Below are 18,368 nucleotides of genomic sequence, written 5' to 3'. Positions count from 1 at the left end.
GAACAAGTATGTGAAACAGCAGAAATTCAGGATGGTGACCCTTGTAGCTGTAATTTCCTTCCTATATTCAGGGGATTGGTTTGTGACTCTTGACTTTCAAGATTCCTATTTTCACGTCATGATTTATCCCTCTCACAATAGGTTTCTTTGCTTCAGAATCAACCACGACCTGTACAGCGTATTCCCTTTCAGCCTCTCCTCTGCCTCAAGAGTAGACTCAAAGATTGTGGTGGTTTTAGCCAGCCACCCACGTCATCTGAAGATATGTCTGTGACGGGTTAGATTCCCCCTTATGGGATGCCACTTGATGTACTGGGTTTTCACTGAGCCCCGTCTGCACTGCCAGCCTGGATTCCCTCTCCCTGTTTAGCTGAATTAGGCTCTCTGGCCTCTTGCCGCACACACACACGGCCACATCCAGCTGCAGACACAGACTGAAGTCAGCTCTGTGTGAGAGGATTCACCCAGCACTCATGTGGACATCCCTTTTATGGAATAAAGCTGAAATAATACGGTCTTGCGCGATATAGAAAGATCTGCACAGAGCAAACTCAAAATATTCACCCTCTCCCTCAATGTGAAGAGAAATGCACAACTTCTTGCCCTCCCACCCTGTTTGCAATTGCACAAACTGGGTTTAGTAATAACCAAAACAAATCTATTAACTATAAAAGACAGATTTTAAGAGAGAGCAAATGGAACAAAGCAAATTACTGAGCAAATAAAACAAAACATGCAGACTAAACTTATTACACTGAAGAAATTGGCTACAAATAGTACCGTAATTTCTCACCCTAAATGTTGTTTCAGGCAGATTGCAAAGATTCTTGAAAACTAGCTGCACTGGTGTGCAGCTTGAAACTTCAGGTATTACTCACAGGTTAGACACCCTTCTAGCCTGGGCTCAGCTCTTCTCCCCCCAGTTCAGTTCTTGTTTCCAGGTGTTTCCCAGTGTTTCTTTGGGTGGGGAGGCAGAGGAGAACCATGATGATGTCACTCCTCTGCTTTATATAGCTTTTCTGTATGGCGGGAACCCTTTTTTCTTTCCGTGGAAAAACACTGGCATTCCAAGGTGGGGTCCAGTAGCAGGTGACTCAGTCACATGTCTCTGCAGCCATTACTCGCAGGCTGTTTGGCGTGTACACAGGAAGACTAAGCTTTTTCACAGTCCATTTTCTTTGCTGATGGGCCATCAGCCCTGTCTGGCTTTTTCTTTGTTGTACCTGAAGCACTAGTTGTGGGTGTCACCCAAAGTAGCACATTTGAATACAGGGTCAATATTCCTAGCTTCAGATACAGAAATGATACATGCATACAAATTGGATAAATACATTCAGTAGATCATAACCTTTTCAATGAAACCTTACATGACCCCTCTTGCATAACACATATCTTAGTCATGACATATTCATATCACAACAAATTTCTATGAAGAATATGGAGTGTAACTTCACAACATCTTCCTGTTTTCTACATCTTCCCTAACTCAATGATTAATTGTCTAGATGTTGATCTTATCAAGAGGCATTGTCAGCAGTACAAGCAAAAAGATTGCCACTCCATAGTTTAGGCCTACAATTCAGTCTTGAGAAGTCCACTTTGATGACAGTACAGTGGATGGAGTTCATAGGAGCTTCTCTGGATGTGGTGACAGCTAGGGCTTACCTACCTATGGACAGATTTTTCCACCTAGACTCTCATCTCAAGGATTCAGCTCAGTCTTCAAACCTCAGCAAGAAGTTCTCACTAACTGTTAGGGCACATGGCAGTTTGTGTTTTTTGTAACTCAGCATGCCAAGTTACATCTTTGATGCCTCCAGAATGGCTCAGGACAATCTATATACTAAATAAGCACTATCTGGACAAACAGGTGTCTGCTCTTTGCTATGTTCTACAGTCATTCATTTGGTGGAAGGACCCAGAGATATGGGTAGGAGTCCCACTTATTCAAGATCTACCTTCCATCATCATAACATCAGATGCATTCCTCTTGGGATCGGAGGTACATCTGGGGTCTGTCACAATCCCGAGCAAATTGTCATCCCATTAGTGACTCCTTCACATCAGCTTTGAAGAACTCCAGTTACTGCACAAGATTAGTAACCTCTCCCTTTGATCAGTTACTAATTGCTCGTTTAAAAACATTCACATTTTGAGTCTCATGTTTTAGGCCTCCTTAACTTGAGAACCGCAGATTGTAAAAAGTCAGATTTGTACATAATGAGATTTTTTGGGATCTCCCTGGGTTATGTAATATTTTAAACAAAAAAAAAAGATTTTTAAAATTAATTCTTATGCACAATGTTTAGCCAATGGAGAATATGGCTTACATTGATTACTTCTGTTCTTCAGTGTAGTACGTGAAAGTCTTTTTGAACAGTTTAGGAAAGGAGTACAACACTGCCTTTTGGCATATGCTTCAAGTAATGTTTTCAGGATTGAGGCTGGTGAAAGAGAAATGACTAATCTGTGTTCTGAATTAGTTTGTTTTATGCTTGACAACATGCCTTTAACCTATGATTTAGAACAAAAAAATAAAATACACCCGCAGGAAATCACAAGCTTTTGATTATGATTTTAGTGTATACTGTGAAAATAAACTTTGACATATTGCTATTTTATCTAGCAATTGTTGCTGTTTGTTGCAGGTACAGTTTCTAACCACATTATTGCAAGTCTAACTCATTTGTGGTACACATTTTTAAAACTCTGAACTATGTCATAGCGATACCTAAATATTTCTGTCAGATTTTTGTAACAGTTTTCAATTCAGTATTTGTTTTTAAGAGCTAGCTATAATTATTTAACCTAAATACCCCAAAGCAGAAGGTAACTTGCTCCAGTACTTGTTACCCTGGTTGGCATTATGGCATTGTTTTTCTCTAACGCCAGGACTCTTAACTTTTACCAAGGTATCTCTTCTATGGTTTGGGTAACATTAAAGATTCTGTTTAAACCAAATCAATTATTTATTACCTTTTAAAAAATAGAAACGAGAGTGGGATATGCCTTCAAATAATGCTGTAATGTGTCATGATCTCCCTGTTACACAAAATAAAGCGGCTGTACTACTAGGCTGCCTGATAAGAAACGGGATAAGTTTTTCTTTTGTATGTGTGTTGTTTTTAAAGGTTAAGTGACAGGATAAACTTCTTTTTTAGGCTAATGGGATAATTGGGTTCCAGATTTGAAATATTTGGTTTCTCTTGAGTCACCTGTAAATATCTAGGCAAGAGTAGCTCAGACATTTTTCTTCAAATTAGATAACCTGAATTCTATTAATTACTCTCTGGATTTTTCAGACAGACCTTAAGAAGTTAAACATAAATATTAAGAAAGTTTATAAAGAGGCCATGTAGAAAATACAAATTACTGTACACAGACCTCTTTTGTTTCCAGAGGAAAGCAAAAATATTCTGTTAAATGTTTAATTCATTTATCTGACAAAATTATTATAGTATGTGTTAAAGAGAGAAGATAACTTTTTAAATAAATTGCAAGTCCATAAAGGTATCCTGGACTGTTATGACAATGAAGTTAATGTTAATATACAAGAATAAAAAAACATTCTTCTTGCCTCTTCTGTCTCCCCTACTTTCCTTCTCTCTGGGGAGTCTCTCATCTCTCCTTCCTTCTCTTGTCCCCCCACTTTTTTAGAGGATTCTCTCCATTAGATTTCTGTTAACTAGTAGAGATAGGGAGTAGAGAAGTAGTTGTTGCCATGAGCCTGGTCCTTCAGAATTTGGCAGCAACAGGAATGGGGTGGGAATAAGAGGCTGGGAAGTACAAAAGTACTTATGGGAGAAATGGAGTAATAGATAGTAAAGACTGACATCACTGGCAGATTAAGGGGAGCAGTCTGCCAATCTGATGCTGGAATGCTTGATGAGATAGAAGGAACTCACTCTTGCATGGCAATACAGTGGAGGCAGCAGAAGGGAATTGAAGACTGGTGGTGGTGTGGCAGGGAAGAGGTTCAGGCACCTGTGCCCAGCCAGGCACAAGCTCCCTCCTCAGCTCTTCCTGCTCTGGGTCCTTCCTGGGCCCTCTGAGCTGTAATAGGGAGGCAGCTGCAGGATGGATGCCTTTATAAATTGCTTAGACAGCTGCAGCCTGAAATAAAGGGTAATAGAGGAAGGATCCGGCTTGCGGGCAATATGTTTGACACCTTGCTGTACATCTTGTCGTTAGACGCTCCCGGTGTGGTGCTCTGCTCTGTTCAATGTTGATATCTGTCGGCTGCGTGTGTGTGTTCCCTCTGTGTGCTGCCCTGGCTCTGCGCAGATAGCTGACACAGCAGACCCCGAGAGAACCCCCAATGACCACAGACTCTAGTAAGGTACGAAGGCACGTCGGGCCAGGTTTATTGTCGAAGAGAAATACAGTCTCCAGCTTTCCCTGGCATAGAAGTCCAAGGTGCTGCTAGCTAGTACATATGTGCTTCGTGACAGTGGACTCAGCTCAGTCAGTGGCGGGACTTTCCACTGCCCCCTAGGCTGGACAAAGACATCAACTCAGAGGTGCATTCTTATACAGAGGTACAAACAAGTTACCCATCACTCCTGACGTATTGAGGTGCAATCCCTCTACGTAGTAAGGTGCCACCTCTGACCTTGTACATGTTGGTTCGAACAAAACAACTCTATCCATCCTATTACCCTTTTGGCCCTGTCATTGGGATGCATCAGCTTGTTCCTTGTTATCTGTGTGGCGTGTACAAGTATGTGAATGTTCTGATATCTGGTGTCCAGTACCTTTTAGGTATGTCTCTTTTGGCAGGATCAGCCCTTTCCTTGCCAGCTTCTGTGAGCAGGGCCTGCCTCTGGCTCACAGCTTAACTTTGCTTTATGTTAGCAAAGTCTTGACCATTACTTTAGTTCAGGCCTCAGGCCTCTGATAAGGGTTTATGTTTCAGGGCCTCATCTTACTACACATCTTATCACTGGATGGTCTTGCATGGCATTGACTATCATCTTACATTGATGAGACAAGGTGGGTGAGGAAGAGCTCTGTGTAACTCATCAGCTTGTCTCTCTCACCAACAGAAGTTGGTCCAATAAAAGATATTACCTCATCCACTTTGTCTCTCTAATATCCTGGGGCTGACATGACTACGACAACACTGCATACATTTTACATTGATGACTCACACGTTTACCTCTGCACTCTGAACTTCTCCCTTTTTCCAATATGGGTTGCAGGCTTTCTTTCTGACATCTCTTCATGGATGACCAGACATTAACTTATAATTAACATGGCCAAAACTGAGTTTTGATCTTTTCATCACAAGCTCTCTCAGCTTCCTGAATCACTGCCTCAATCACATCACCACCATCTTCCCAATCACTCAGGCCCATAATGTGAGTATCTTTGATATAGCCCTCTGGCCTTGACTACTGCAACATTGACCACACCACAAAAATCCCTTGAAATTGCTCCTGCTAAGATCGTTTTGGCTTGTTCCTACCACATCATATGTTGTTTGCATCCTTCTATTAGCTCTGTCTTCTCCACCATATCAAACACAAGCTTCTTTGCCTTACTTTTAAGATGCTTTATGAGCTCTGTGTGGCTGCTTTTATTATTGTGCTGACAACTGCTCTTTGCTTTTGCTAGCAATGTGTGTCTTTACCTCCTGTTAGTGCAAAAACATTTGAGAGTAGACTTTCTTCCATGCCATCCCTTATGTATGCAGGGAAGAACTCCCTGTCCAAAATCCATTTGAAAACACCATTGTAGCTGCCGTCAAATCACCGTAAGATTCACCTGTTCTCTTTTTTGTCTACAGAACACTATTATCCAGCAACAGTCACGAAGTGAGACTATTGTGCAAAAACACCCTATTTTTACTATGTAGTTGTACTTAGAAACAGTCTTTAAGCAACTACAAGCTCATACATTGAGGAACAAAGAGTGCAGTCCATTCTTACAAGGCAAGGACTGTACCTTGGAAACAGTGACTCTGAAAAGGATTTGAGGATCACTGTGGATAACGAAGTGAAAATGAGATCCCAGTGCACGATGCTGTGGCAAAAAGGACTAACATGATCCTTGGATGTAGAAGCAGGGGAATACTTAGCAAAAGTAGGGAACTGTTACCTCTGTATACCACATTAGTGAGCGCCATCCCTTCTGGCCTTAAAATCTGTGAACCTTTAAATTGGCAGTCCTCAAATTTCTTATTTAGATTGGTTCATGTTTTTATTGTCACATCTACCTATATATATCGAAAAATCCAAAAATGTCAAGTCACCAATTTTTTTAAAGAGCATAAAAGTTATATAATCCATGACTGTGATAGCCATAAAATAATCCCAATTATTATATACAAGAATTACTTTGTAATGTCTTTGTAGGAAAAAGAATTATGAAACTGTCAATTTCAGTTGACCTTTTCTATTAGAAAGCTTAACTCATTTTTAATTCTTGGTACATTTGTGCTGACATCCATCGACAACTAGATTTCTGAAGACTAATGATAATCATAGGGCAAAACAGTTACGATACTAGAGGCAATTAATTGTACTTTGTGCAGTGAAAATGACAAAACAACTATGGCAAAATGCTCTAATGGATGTATTGTATGCTGACGGGTGAAGGTAAATGCTGTGGCAGAAGTAGACTGTCTGCTTCTCTGCTGGCTAGTGCTGGTGATGTAATGGCATTGATATTGGGGTATAGATGAAAGTACATGGCTACAGCAATAGGAGTTCTCATTTGACCCAGTGAGCTACTACATGTTAGAGGAAGGGAAGGAATTGAACACTTATCACCAGACTTTGATTAACCTGTAGTTAGAAATCTAAAGTGAAGCAACATTCTCACAAAGTTATGTATTTTCTGAAGATAATTGAGGTTGTGAACTCTCTACCTTTGCAAACAATTGAAATATGCAGTGAGAAGTCAGTTCCTACTTCACACAGGTGATGCTTCTTCTACTAATAGTCTTATAAAGATTTTTTCATGGTATAGTTGAGCACTTACGATGAAAAAATGTGATTTATTACACTAAAGAAACTCTGGGCCTGGCTTTCAGAGATCCTGCGCATCTGCAGCTCCTTTTCACTTGAGTTGGAGTTATTGGTGCTTCTGAAAATCAGGCCCTATGTGGAAATGTTTTCATGGGTTGTATATTCAAGCTATTACTGTTTTGTTTCAGGTCACTGTCGTCATAAAATCCAAGGAGAGAAGCAGATACATGTGATACAGCCTCAGGTGGTAGAAAATCCTCATTACCTTCCATAGAAGAAAAAAAGACAGGTTGGTACCATAATTGAGAGAGAGAAAGTATAACTTTCATTATACTCTTACATATTCTGATTTTAAATATTAAACCTTTGGAGTGTTTTGTCAACTGTATAAAGTGACTGTTTTATCATGACTGCTTCTCTTCATAATTTTGAATAACAAGTTATTGAGGATTATCCATTCAAATGTCGGCTGCAAATTGAAATACAGTGGGTCTGATTCTCTACTGCTTTCCTACACCTAGTGTAATCATTTACACATCTGCAAATAGAGTGCAAGGAGCGTGTGTAAAAACACTACCAAAATACTCATTGCTGTATTTTACACTCACTTTATTCAAGTGTAAGTGACTTCATAAGGTGCAAGTCTGTTGAGAATTGTCTGAGTTTAGGATGTCTAAAAATATCGTTACCGCTTTTGACCCAAGTGGCTAACCAGATTTGGGGTGTTGTGGGTAGAAGTGACTGAAGAATAATTGATTTTTCCATTTGATGGCTGTTATTTCAATCACCTCTTTACATTAATCCTGAATGAAAAATGGCAGTTATGGCCAACTCATAACAGCAAGGTTTAACCCAACACACAACAAAGTGTTCACTTTAATCTGAGTATGAGGATTTTTAAAAAACATGTTTATCATTTTACCACTGATGCTGTTTACTAAATTTCACTTTCTGATTCTCGTGCTACCGTACTGTTGGGATGTTTGGATTTCAGACACTGCAGAGGAATGTTTAAATCCAAACTACAAAGTTTTTATTACAATTATAAAAGAAGTTTCTATTAGTAGACCTTTTTTGATGGTAACAAAAACTGCATTAAACAAATCTAAATTTTCAGCCCAAAGTACTATGATCATGTCCTTTAATCTTTCTTCCAAGGGATTTCAAATAAATGGTTTGTGATTACTGAAATTTTAACCAGAAGGGTACATTTTTTTCCTTCTTTGTGTGACCTGAATATTTTCAAGATGATTTAGGGTTCATTTCCCTCCACCCCTTTCATAATATGACCAGAAAATGGGCTAGCCAATAATGGAATGAAAATGCAGTGTTGCTGTTCAGTCTGTCTTATTATGTAGTTAGTTAATTTTACTAAATGACAAAAATATTGAGTTTGAGATAATTTACACAGATGCAGACAAATGTATGATGAAAAGTGAATCCTTGTCACCCCTCCAAAGTGATCTGATTTCATATAAGAGAAGGAAGCAGGATGTTGTGAGTAGATTGAAGACTCATAGTTTTGCACTAAGTACAAATACAGATATATAGTACAGGTGCAGTGTGTTATTTATCTTTGAGGACAACTGGGCACTGGTCCTGCAGCTGACTCTCTAAGGGGCCCCTGTGCTTACATGGAGTCAATTAAAGGATCAGGGTCCACATTAAGGGAGAGAGTAGGGAAAATAATTCCTTTGAACACTGAAGAACTAAGCTGTCTTGCATACAGTGGGTGGCATGCTTGTCTCACTGCTAGTCATCTAAGCACATAGCCTTATAGACTTTAAGATCAGAAGGGACCATCATGATCATCTAGTCTGATCTCCTGCATGTTGTGGGCCATAGAACCTCACCCACCCACTTATGTAATAGACCCCTAACCTCTGGCTGAGTTACTGAAGTCCTCAAATCATGGTTTAAAGATTTAAAGTTACAAAGAATTCACTATTTACACTAGTTTAAACCATGCCCCATGCTACAGAGAAAGATGAAAAATCCCCAGGGTCTCAGCCAGTCTGACCCAAGGGGAAATTCCTGCCAAATATAGTGATCAGTGAGACCCTGAGCATGTGGGCAAGACCCACCAGGCAGATACCTGGGAAAGAATTATCTGTAGTAACTCAGAGCCCTCCCTATCTAGTGTCCCATCTCCAGCAGTTGAGGATTTTTGGTACTGTCTCATGTACAGTGGGTGACATGCTTGTCCCAGTGCTTGTTATCTGAACACATCCTGTTTAATCCATCAAACAGACTCAATCTATTTTAAAAGTGCTGCTTCCCTGCTTTCTTGGTGGGAGGCAGGATTATCAATGACGGATTGTGGCTTCAAAAGCAAGGTGTGAATAGTGGCATAAGCCTGTATGAAGGTCACATTGGAATATGTACATTTTGTTTGTGATGTACATTGTACATGGAACTGCACATCTGCTGAGGATGTAGTTCATAAGCTGACATTCACAGCTGTTTGAACAGAAATAATAAGAAACAGATTCATATAATGTTATACGTGGCTGAAATATATTAGAATTTTAGTGTTTCTACAGTAATTAATTTATAATGGAAAATATTAATTTAAATACTGAAACGAAGTATATCTATTAATCCAGAGTCAATTATTCATCTTCAAGTGTTCGTTCCACTTCAGATGTGTGCGCACTAGTGCACTGAAGCTGGAGATCTTTTTTTCTCATAGTACTACTTGTTGGGGTGGTGTGGCACACCCACCCCTGTGCACTCATGCTGCTCGTCAGGGGTATGAAGAGTGATGCTGCACTGACCCTGGTTGGTATCTGGAGCATGTGTGAACTTCTTTCACGCTTTCCCATTTTGTCTGTAGAGAATCTTTTCCTAAATGTTTTGTTATTGTAAATAGTTTTAGTATAGTTATAGTTATAGTTTTAGTTAGTGATACTAGTTTAGGAAAAAGTATTTATTTTTATTTTAATTTTCGTTGAGCTTTTAGCTTACTATCAAGATTTGCCTAAGTCTCTGGGGGTTAAATGCTATTCTGGCTGTCCCAAATCTAACCAGTGAGTGATCCTTACTCTCTCTGCTTAAAATGTTTTGGAGAAGGACATGTGAGACACAAGTGTCATATCTATAGGGGTTTAAGACCAGAACTAAGAAGTTGATGGATGTTTGACTTCGAGATTATCCTGATGGAAGCAGCTTTGTGACCCCCTTTGAAACCCAGCCATTTGGTACATAAGGGTTTTGACTTGACTCGGTCTCAGAGCATGCCACCAAATTTGGTGACATCTTTTGGTGGAGAGAGCTGGTGAGAAGACACTGTTCTCTGTCTCCGGTACCTTGCAAGCAGCATCAGAAGTCTAACACTTGAACCTCTTGTGGCCAGAAGAAGCTCTCTTCATCTTTGAGTGCTAGTCCCAAACAGACTCTCACTAAAAGACCAGCACAGAGATTGGAGCTCCTGCTAGGCACTCCCTGGTACTGCATTCTAGCATTATAGAGTTGTTGACACAGGCATCTCATGTGGTACCACTGAGACATTGCTGGTACCTTCTATGGCATATATGATACATCTTACTCTATTGTTACCAATAACACTTGAAACATACAGTGCAGCAGAGATCTCCTGTGACTATTGGTGCTGACCACTGATGCAAGTTGTGGTCCAGCTATCGACTATTCCTGCCATACAAGCACTGGTACTGGTATCTTCCTCAGCAGCCATCTGGGACTGAACTTTTGTCAGTACTAGCAGGGTCTGAAAGTCTTGTGTGGAGCCAGCCAGATATACAGGAAAATCTTGGATGCTTCCTCTGGTCCCAGTCTCCTGCCTCCTTGGCCTTTAGACTATGCTTACTCTTCCTCGGAGTTGGAAGTGGGGTTTTATGCTTCAAGATTCCACTACAGAAGGTCTTGAGCATCTCCTCATTCCTCTTCATGCAGGTCAAGGTGTAAGAACTGTGATTCTTATAAGAGTGGGTCCAGGAATAGGATGTCTTGGGGTTGGGACCTGGTACTGTACTAGGTAAAAGAGAGGTCTTTTGGAATCCAGGGGGAATTCCTCCGGACTCCAGGTGGTTGTCTTCTTCTAGATCTTACGCTACTAAATCTCCCCCAAGGCACTGTTCCCTTGCCTTTAAACATTCCCTTAGACTAGAGTACTCCTTCGGTGTGCCAGACCTCAAAGGGTAGGCCACGCTTTCTCTGTGCCTACGACACTGAGTCTTTGGGTGCCAGCATTGCTGCTTCTCACTGAGCTTTGTCCAGCAATTCCCACTGAGGAGGACTTTTGTTTCAGAGCTTTTTACCCTCTTCAGTGATCAGTTCATTCCCAGAAGTATCTACAGGGACTTCACACAGCCCTTTCAAAAGGCTCTGACCCAGTAGCAGCATTTTTAACCCTTCTGCACACATTGGGTACAGTACCAAGTCAAATATTTCACTACTGTGCAGAACATCCATAAAAATTTCAGAAAATTCCCACTTTTGTCTCCTTACGTCCCTGGGTGTGCAAATTGAACTGGTCCGAGGACAACCCACAGAAGTTAGGGATATTTTGTATATTGCGGGGCCTGCTAGAGTTGCATTACATGTTAATGAGGACATCTTTGAGTCTACCAAAATCCTTTGGCAAACTCCCTCACCTCTGAGGCCCACTGCCAGAAGAACAGAGAAGTACTAAGTCCCCTCCGAGGGACAGGAGTACTTTTATTCACACCCAACCCCAGCTTCTTTGGTAGTGATGGCTGTGAATCAAAAGGTGAGATAGGGCGATCTAAATCTACTGCCAACGACAAAGATATAAAATATTGGATCTGTTTGGGGGAGAGGTTTATTTGTTACCAGGTTTGCAGTTTAGAATTGGAAATCATCATGCTCTCATCGTTCATTATGATTGTCAAAATGTTGAAATGTATAGACAAGTTGCTAGATGATTCTAAGGAGAAGTATACAGCACTTGTGAGTGAAAGCTTCTGGGAATCAATATAGTCATTACAGGCTGGTTTAGATTAGGTGGATTCAGCAGTTCAGGTAAGGATAATGGCAGTCACTGTGTTACGCTTTTTGGCTGCAGTTGTAATGCTTCAAGAGTGTGAATGCCAACCTCAGGACAGGCTGTTAGGAACCAGGGTACAAACCCCAAATTGGCTGTGAATTCTATACTTAGATTTCAGCAACCAATTGTCAAGTGTGTACATGCCTTGGGCTCTATACCTGGCTAAACATGGAGTTATAGGTGCTCTCCTTGGGTATGCTGATCTGCTTCTCTGCTCAGGTGAGCATACCTTTGTGATAGATGACCCCTTACACCAAGAACCACGACAATATTCAGGTTACTTCTAGTCCCAAAGGACCAGTCGCTAACCCTAGTCAATTGTACCTAAACTTATTCCCTGAGAAAACAGATGAAGCTTTGCATTCTGCTAAAGATTCTAGGGCAATCCTTAAATCACTAGGCATTTACACTCCAGCCCTGGAGAGAAAGCAGTTCCATTCTTAGGTCCACCAGGGTTGTACTAACTGCCCAGGTAGCTGGACCAGTCTCTAGGATGTACCATAAGGATCAGAGAGCACTTCCAGCTACATCTAACAAATCAGTAACATCTAAGCAGTCTATTCCTCTCCTTTGCTGAGAGGACAACTGGTCATCTCATAGAGGATACCCTCCTGCATTCATCGGTGCTATGATATCATTAAGGTTCCTTCCCCTTAAAGTGTTTTAGCACTCTCTATAAGGGCACAAGCAGTGTTGTCTGCTTTAAGTCATGTAGCCATTAGTAACATTTTCAGGGCTGCAACTTGGTCATCTGTTCATACCTTCACCACTCATTATGCTCTCTCTCTCTCAATTATCAGGAGATGATGCTAGATTTGGAAGAGTGGCATTGGAGTTCTTGTTCAGGTAGACTCCGATACCCTCCTCCGTCTGGGACTGCTCATGAGTCACCTGAAGTAGAAAGAGTGCAAGCACTAAAAGAAGGAAAGACAGGTACATACCTGTTTGGTAACTTTGTTTTTCTTTGAGATGTGTTGCACATGTCCATTTCATGGCTCACTCTCCTCCTGTACATTGGAGTCAAAGATAACACATGTTTCTGGTGTGAAGGAACTGAAGGGGGTCGGGGCAGCTCTGCCCTTTATACCCTTGGCTAGCAGCATGGGTATGTGGAAGGTGCATGTGCCACCGTGACACATTCCACTATGGGAAAAAGATCTCTGGCATTGATTCACTGACATGCATGCACCTGAAGTAGAATGGACATGTGTAATGCATCTCAAAGAACATCAGTTACCAAACTGTTATGTAATTGTTTTTTTTCCTTGCAAATTTCATTGAACAGAAGTAGTTAGTCATTTATAACTTAGTCATTTTGTGCTGTCTTGTCTTCTAAACAGCCTGTTTTTAAAGATCCTTAATTAAGATTGTCTTAGTAGTATGCTACTTCTCTTACTAAAAATCTAAAGAAACTTTCCCAGCAAGAGAGCATAATGATGGAAGGCACTGCAGACACACAAACAATTATTAGGGAATGATTTTTCAATCAATATGCTATGAAGAGCTTCAAACTGTTAGTGCTTGTGTCTTTCAGCTGTTTCCTGCAGGCCCAAAAACTTAGCTGTAGTAAGGTGACTTTTTATAGAAGTATATTGAATATTTTGTTCTATCACTGAAACAACTTACACATCACTTTTATTGTCTAAAGTGCTTAGGGCTATGTGTTGTCCCCAATCTATGTTCTTATAGTAGCATCTACAATTGTGATCCTATTAGGCTGCTACTTTACCTTTACAGTTCACTGTTTCTCTAAATATAAGCAGCAGTCTCACAGAGTGAGGGAACATTTTAACCCCCCCTTCGATTCTAACCATTAAAATCTATAGGGAGGGTTCTATGTACTCCATAGCCCAATGAGAAATTCTGCATTAAGCACCCCCCAAATTCTTTGGCAAGAAATCCTAAACTGTATTGCAGTGTTAATGTATTGTATCTCCATAACATTCTTTTTTCTCCTATCCTTCCTGTGCCCAAACACATACATGGTTATGTCTCATTGTTGAAAATACTCATTGATGTATAATTCTTTAATGATTTTTAGCAGTGATTATTTTTGATGGATATCTTTTTATGGCTTTTTTCTTCTAAGAGTCTGGCTTTATGACCTTCATAAGTTAATGATGTCATCTGGGTGGTTTGGCTTGGAATCACTTTCTTCCTGCTCTTTATGTACCAGAGAAGCTCTTGTAGTCAGTTTCAGCAGTTTCTCTCAGTTCCACAGGCCTTGTCTGCTACTCTATTCTCCATGCAGCCTAGTTGCCCAGTTTGCCTTTCTAGCTCCCCTTCTCCCTGGCTGAAACTGAGCTCTAGCTCTGGCTTTCTGACCTCTCCTGTCTGGTCCTTTAGAACAGTGAAGTGAGTGTACACTGTAATCCAATTCCCCTGTAGTGGGGAAAGGTACAGAAGAGGCAAGAAGAGACAGCTGCAGGCAGGTCCCAGCAGGGCAAGGAGATAGAAAACAAAAAGTTGAGTGCCTCCCTTCAGCAAAATAATGAACTCTGCAGGAAAAAATGCTGAGTTCTGTGGTATTTTGAAATAAAATGCCAAATTCCATGGCCAAGCTGTTATGCTGAGTCCATGAGGCTCTGAGTGAGATGACAGGGGCAGTGTGCACATTTAAAAGCTGTTTCAGGTTCCTTAAAGACTCAGGCCTTGTCTACACACAAGTTGCTCTGCTTTAACTAAAGGTGCAGTGTTGCTCCGACTGACTTAAACTCACTCTTCATACAAGCATTGATTTAAATTCAGTTCTTATTTTTTGAGGATAGCTCTGCAATGAAAAGGGATAGAAACTTGACTTTTTAAATTCTGGAGTATGATTTTGCATGAGCCTGATGAGGAAGAATTTCCCCATCTGACAAAAATTCTCCCTCCGAGTACCAATGGTTTGAGATGTGCTTAATAATCTTTATTCCTGGAGGGATCTTTTGGCTTCTATGGAGTCCAGAACTTTCCTGATGGAAGAATTTTTCTTTAAGGGGATTAAGAGACTGTCTAAGGTCTGGAACAAGACTGGAGTTCTTTTGCACTGAGCCTTTTAAGGTTTTATAAGATGCTGCCTGTACCAGCCAGTCATACAAGGTGAAAAACAGATACTTTGTAATCTCAAATAACTAAATGTTTGGTAAAACTATGGGTGCTGTGAATAGCCTGAAGCGGGGGCGGGGGGGTATTGGTAATGGTCGTATCCCAAACAAAAGCATAGCAACTTGCTATACGACTGTCTGATGTTGATATGGAAATGAGCATCTTTCAGATGGAGAGCCTCAAACCAGTTATTCAGAGAAAGTAAAGGGAGATGAGGGCTAGAATAAGCATTTGAAATTTTTAACCTCTTCATTTAATTGAGCATTTGTGGTCTGTAATGTCCTTTGAAATGAGGAAATACCTTGAGTAGAAATTTTTCACTTGGAAATTTTCTAATACTTCTGTAACCTTTGGGTGAGCCAGAGTTTACTTCATTGCCCTTCTCCAGAGCCTTAAAAAAAGCCATCTGCCGTAGAAGAGCAACTTTGAAATCCAGAATTCAGTCTCTAAAGACATTCAGCAAGGATTGCGCAGGGTCTAACTCCCCAAATTCAAGTCCCCAAAATAACAAAAATCCCCAACTGGCTTCAAGACTGAGCTTGATAAGTTTATGGAAGGGTTGGTATGATGGGATTGTCTACAGTGGTAGCACGTGCCCCATCGGTGACTGCCAGTAGCAAAAATCCCCAGTGGCTGGAGGTGGAGAAGGCTCTGAGTTACTACAGAGAACTCTTTCCCAGTTATCTGCCTGTTGGGCCTTGCCCACATCCTCAGGGTCTCACTGATTGTCATATTTGGGGTTGGGAAGGAATTTTCCCCTGGGTCAGATTGGCAGAGAACAGGGGAGGTTTTTGTCTTTCTCTGCAGCATGTGGGCGTGGAGTCACTTGCAAGTTTAAACTAGTGTAAATGGTGACTTCTCTGTAACTTGAAGTCTTTAAACTATGATTTGAGGACTTCAGTAACTCAGCCAGAGGTTAGGGGTCTATTACATGAGTGGGTGGATGAGGTTCTGTGGCCTGCAATGTGCAGGAGGTCAGACAAGATGATCACTATGGTCCCTTCTGACCTTAAAGTCTATAAGTCTAACTTAATTCTTAAGTACCAACTTTATAAAGTCTTATGATAAAGAAACATTATCATTATTATTATTATTTATTTAATAACTACAACTTAATTTCTATAACATAACATGGCTACTTTATAATCCACATACATTATCTTCATAGTTATGCATAAACATAAATAAAGAAAACAAATCTAAACAGGTCAGTCCCCACAGAAAGCTGCTGCAAAATGTTTCAGAGTCAAGGAAAACAGCCTGCTCCTGTAGCTCAGCTTCTCCCAAGCCACACAGGGCACATGGCTTTTGAAAAGATGCTGCCCTGGCTACTGGCCTTCATGGAGTCTGACCTGAGCAACAAGGAACCTACTGAGCATACCCAATACTACCACATCCAATTCCAGAAACTTCTGGATGTAGAGCACTAATTGTGCATGTACCTAGCAACAATGAACCAGACAACTCATTCCTACCTGCTCCCTATATATCTCTTGAAGAGAGAGCTCCGTATTAGGCATGTGGGTTATACTTCTATAGCACCCAGCTTCAGCTTGGAATCGGGCTCTGCTTTCACTAGCCTTGTGTTGGGAGGCAGTATTGAGAGGAAGTGGACCGTGCAGTCCTGCTTGAGGACTTCTGTGAAGTTAGTGGAGCTATGCTGATTTACGTCTGCTGACTTATATCTGTCTCAGAGTCTCTGAAATCAGATCTGTTATTTTTTTCTGTATTTCAGTTTAAATATGAATGTTCCAGGCAACTAATATAATTATTTTGAAAATATCTAGCTGAAAGGTCAATTCAGCTTTTAAACACCTTATGGTGCAGAAACATAGTGTTGAATAGTTTGTATCTGTTATTATTCACTAATTGATTCACAATGGCATGACTTGATGTATTAATTTTTGTAGTTACCTTTTACCTTAATAGAGCTCTTAAATAAGACAATTGCCTTATTAATATTTTACTCATAGCCCATAAATTAAATCCTTCTCTAATCATCTCTACAAGTTCTATACATTTGTGATTTTTAATGTGTCCTCATAGGTTTTTGTTGTTACCAGCTTTCTTCTAAGGTTCCTATATAGTCTTGCATCTTTTCTTCTGTATTTTGGCATTAACACTTCTGTTATACGAAGACTAAAACTTTATTCTAGCTTTAGTGGCCTGATACATCTAAAATTTTGTAACCCATTGGTAAAGATATGATTTTGTCTTGGAGGTCATGGATTCTGTGACTTCAATGGACCTCTGTTATTTCTTTGGCTTCAGCCCCCACCGCAACAGTGGGACTGGAGCAGCTGTCTACCCCTGCCACAAGAGGAGCAGCAGGGCTAGAGCAGCACCTGGTGGTCAGCGGCCAGGGCTGGAGCAGCAGTGGGGCTGGGTCAGCCCCCTGGGCTGGAGCAGCGGTGGTTATCCCCTGCTGCAGTAGCAGCAGCAGAGCTGGATCAACTTCTGGCACTCCAGCCTTCTGAACAGTTTTGTTTCTCTGAGTATACCAAAGCCAGATGTGTAAGTGATGAAAAGGGAGTGATACATAGGACCTGTTTTGTCAATGTTCGTAGACAACAAATAATTGTACTGATTCACTAACTAGAAAGAAATCTAAATAAAATTAATAGCGGAGTTGCTCTTGTGTGATAGATACTAGATCTTGCTTAATGATTGTCCTTGTGCATTTTAAGGAGCTATTTCAAATCCTACAAGATGTGTTTGCACACCATTGACCTAGCTAAAATGTGAATACCTCTGTGGTTGAGAGAGTATATCTAATTAAATTTAACATTTCAGAGTCCTTAGTAAAATATGTAGTTAATCAATATAGTAACATCTTTCACTTGTAGTATTGAGTTAAAAACAGGCAAAAAGAGAAAGGTGTTAGAAAAATAACTTACTTAAAATTTATATGATCTGTCCTGTGTAGTACAGGGAAAGTTATTTCCTCCTTTAGTTTCAGAATATTTACCTTATAAAATGTTCTTAAAGGGAATGCTTTTGCCTAATTGATCCCCAGTGACAAAAATATGCCAAGAAAATTTGCTCGTTTGTTAAAGAACTTTGTTCTAATCAACTTTTTTTTAAAAGAGCTCATTATATTAAAAGCCAGATAGTCAGTTATTATCATTCAAATCTGTGCTATAGTAGGAAGTTTGAGATAATGGTAGTTGCATTGTAATTTCAAAAGAAATTTTGATTAATGTACTGATCTTAGCACTTGACATTTGTGATTCAGTTATAAGTAGAGTTAAAAAAAACAAAACTAAAATACTATTAAAGCCATT

At 40.3% G+C, this 18,368-nt stretch overlaps 1 protein-coding gene across 9 annotated transcripts in view; it reads left to right on the top strand.

Moving 5' to 3' along the window:
- Window positions 1–18,368, top strand: part of FUT8 (fucosyltransferase 8) — a 247,885-nt gene that overhangs the window by 60,234 nt on the left and 169,283 nt on the right. For all 9 annotated transcript variants that reach the window (XM_039538157.1, XM_039538164.1, XM_039538161.1 and 6 more), the window contains one exon: window positions 7,160–7,260. The gene's annotated coding sequence lies outside the window, so the exon portion shown is untranslated. The remainder of the gene's footprint in view (window positions 1–7,159; window positions 7,261–18,368) is intronic.

The sequence above is a fragment of the Mauremys reevesii genome, linkage group 4 (assembly GCF_016161935.1).
Source record: "Mauremys reevesii isolate NIE-2019 linkage group 4, ASM1616193v1, whole genome shotgun sequence".
Taxonomy (NCBI): domain Eukaryota; kingdom Metazoa; phylum Chordata; order Testudines; family Geoemydidae; genus Mauremys; species Mauremys reevesii.
Note: the sequence above shows the minus strand (reverse complement) of the source record. Positions and strands in the feature narration are given on the sequence as shown.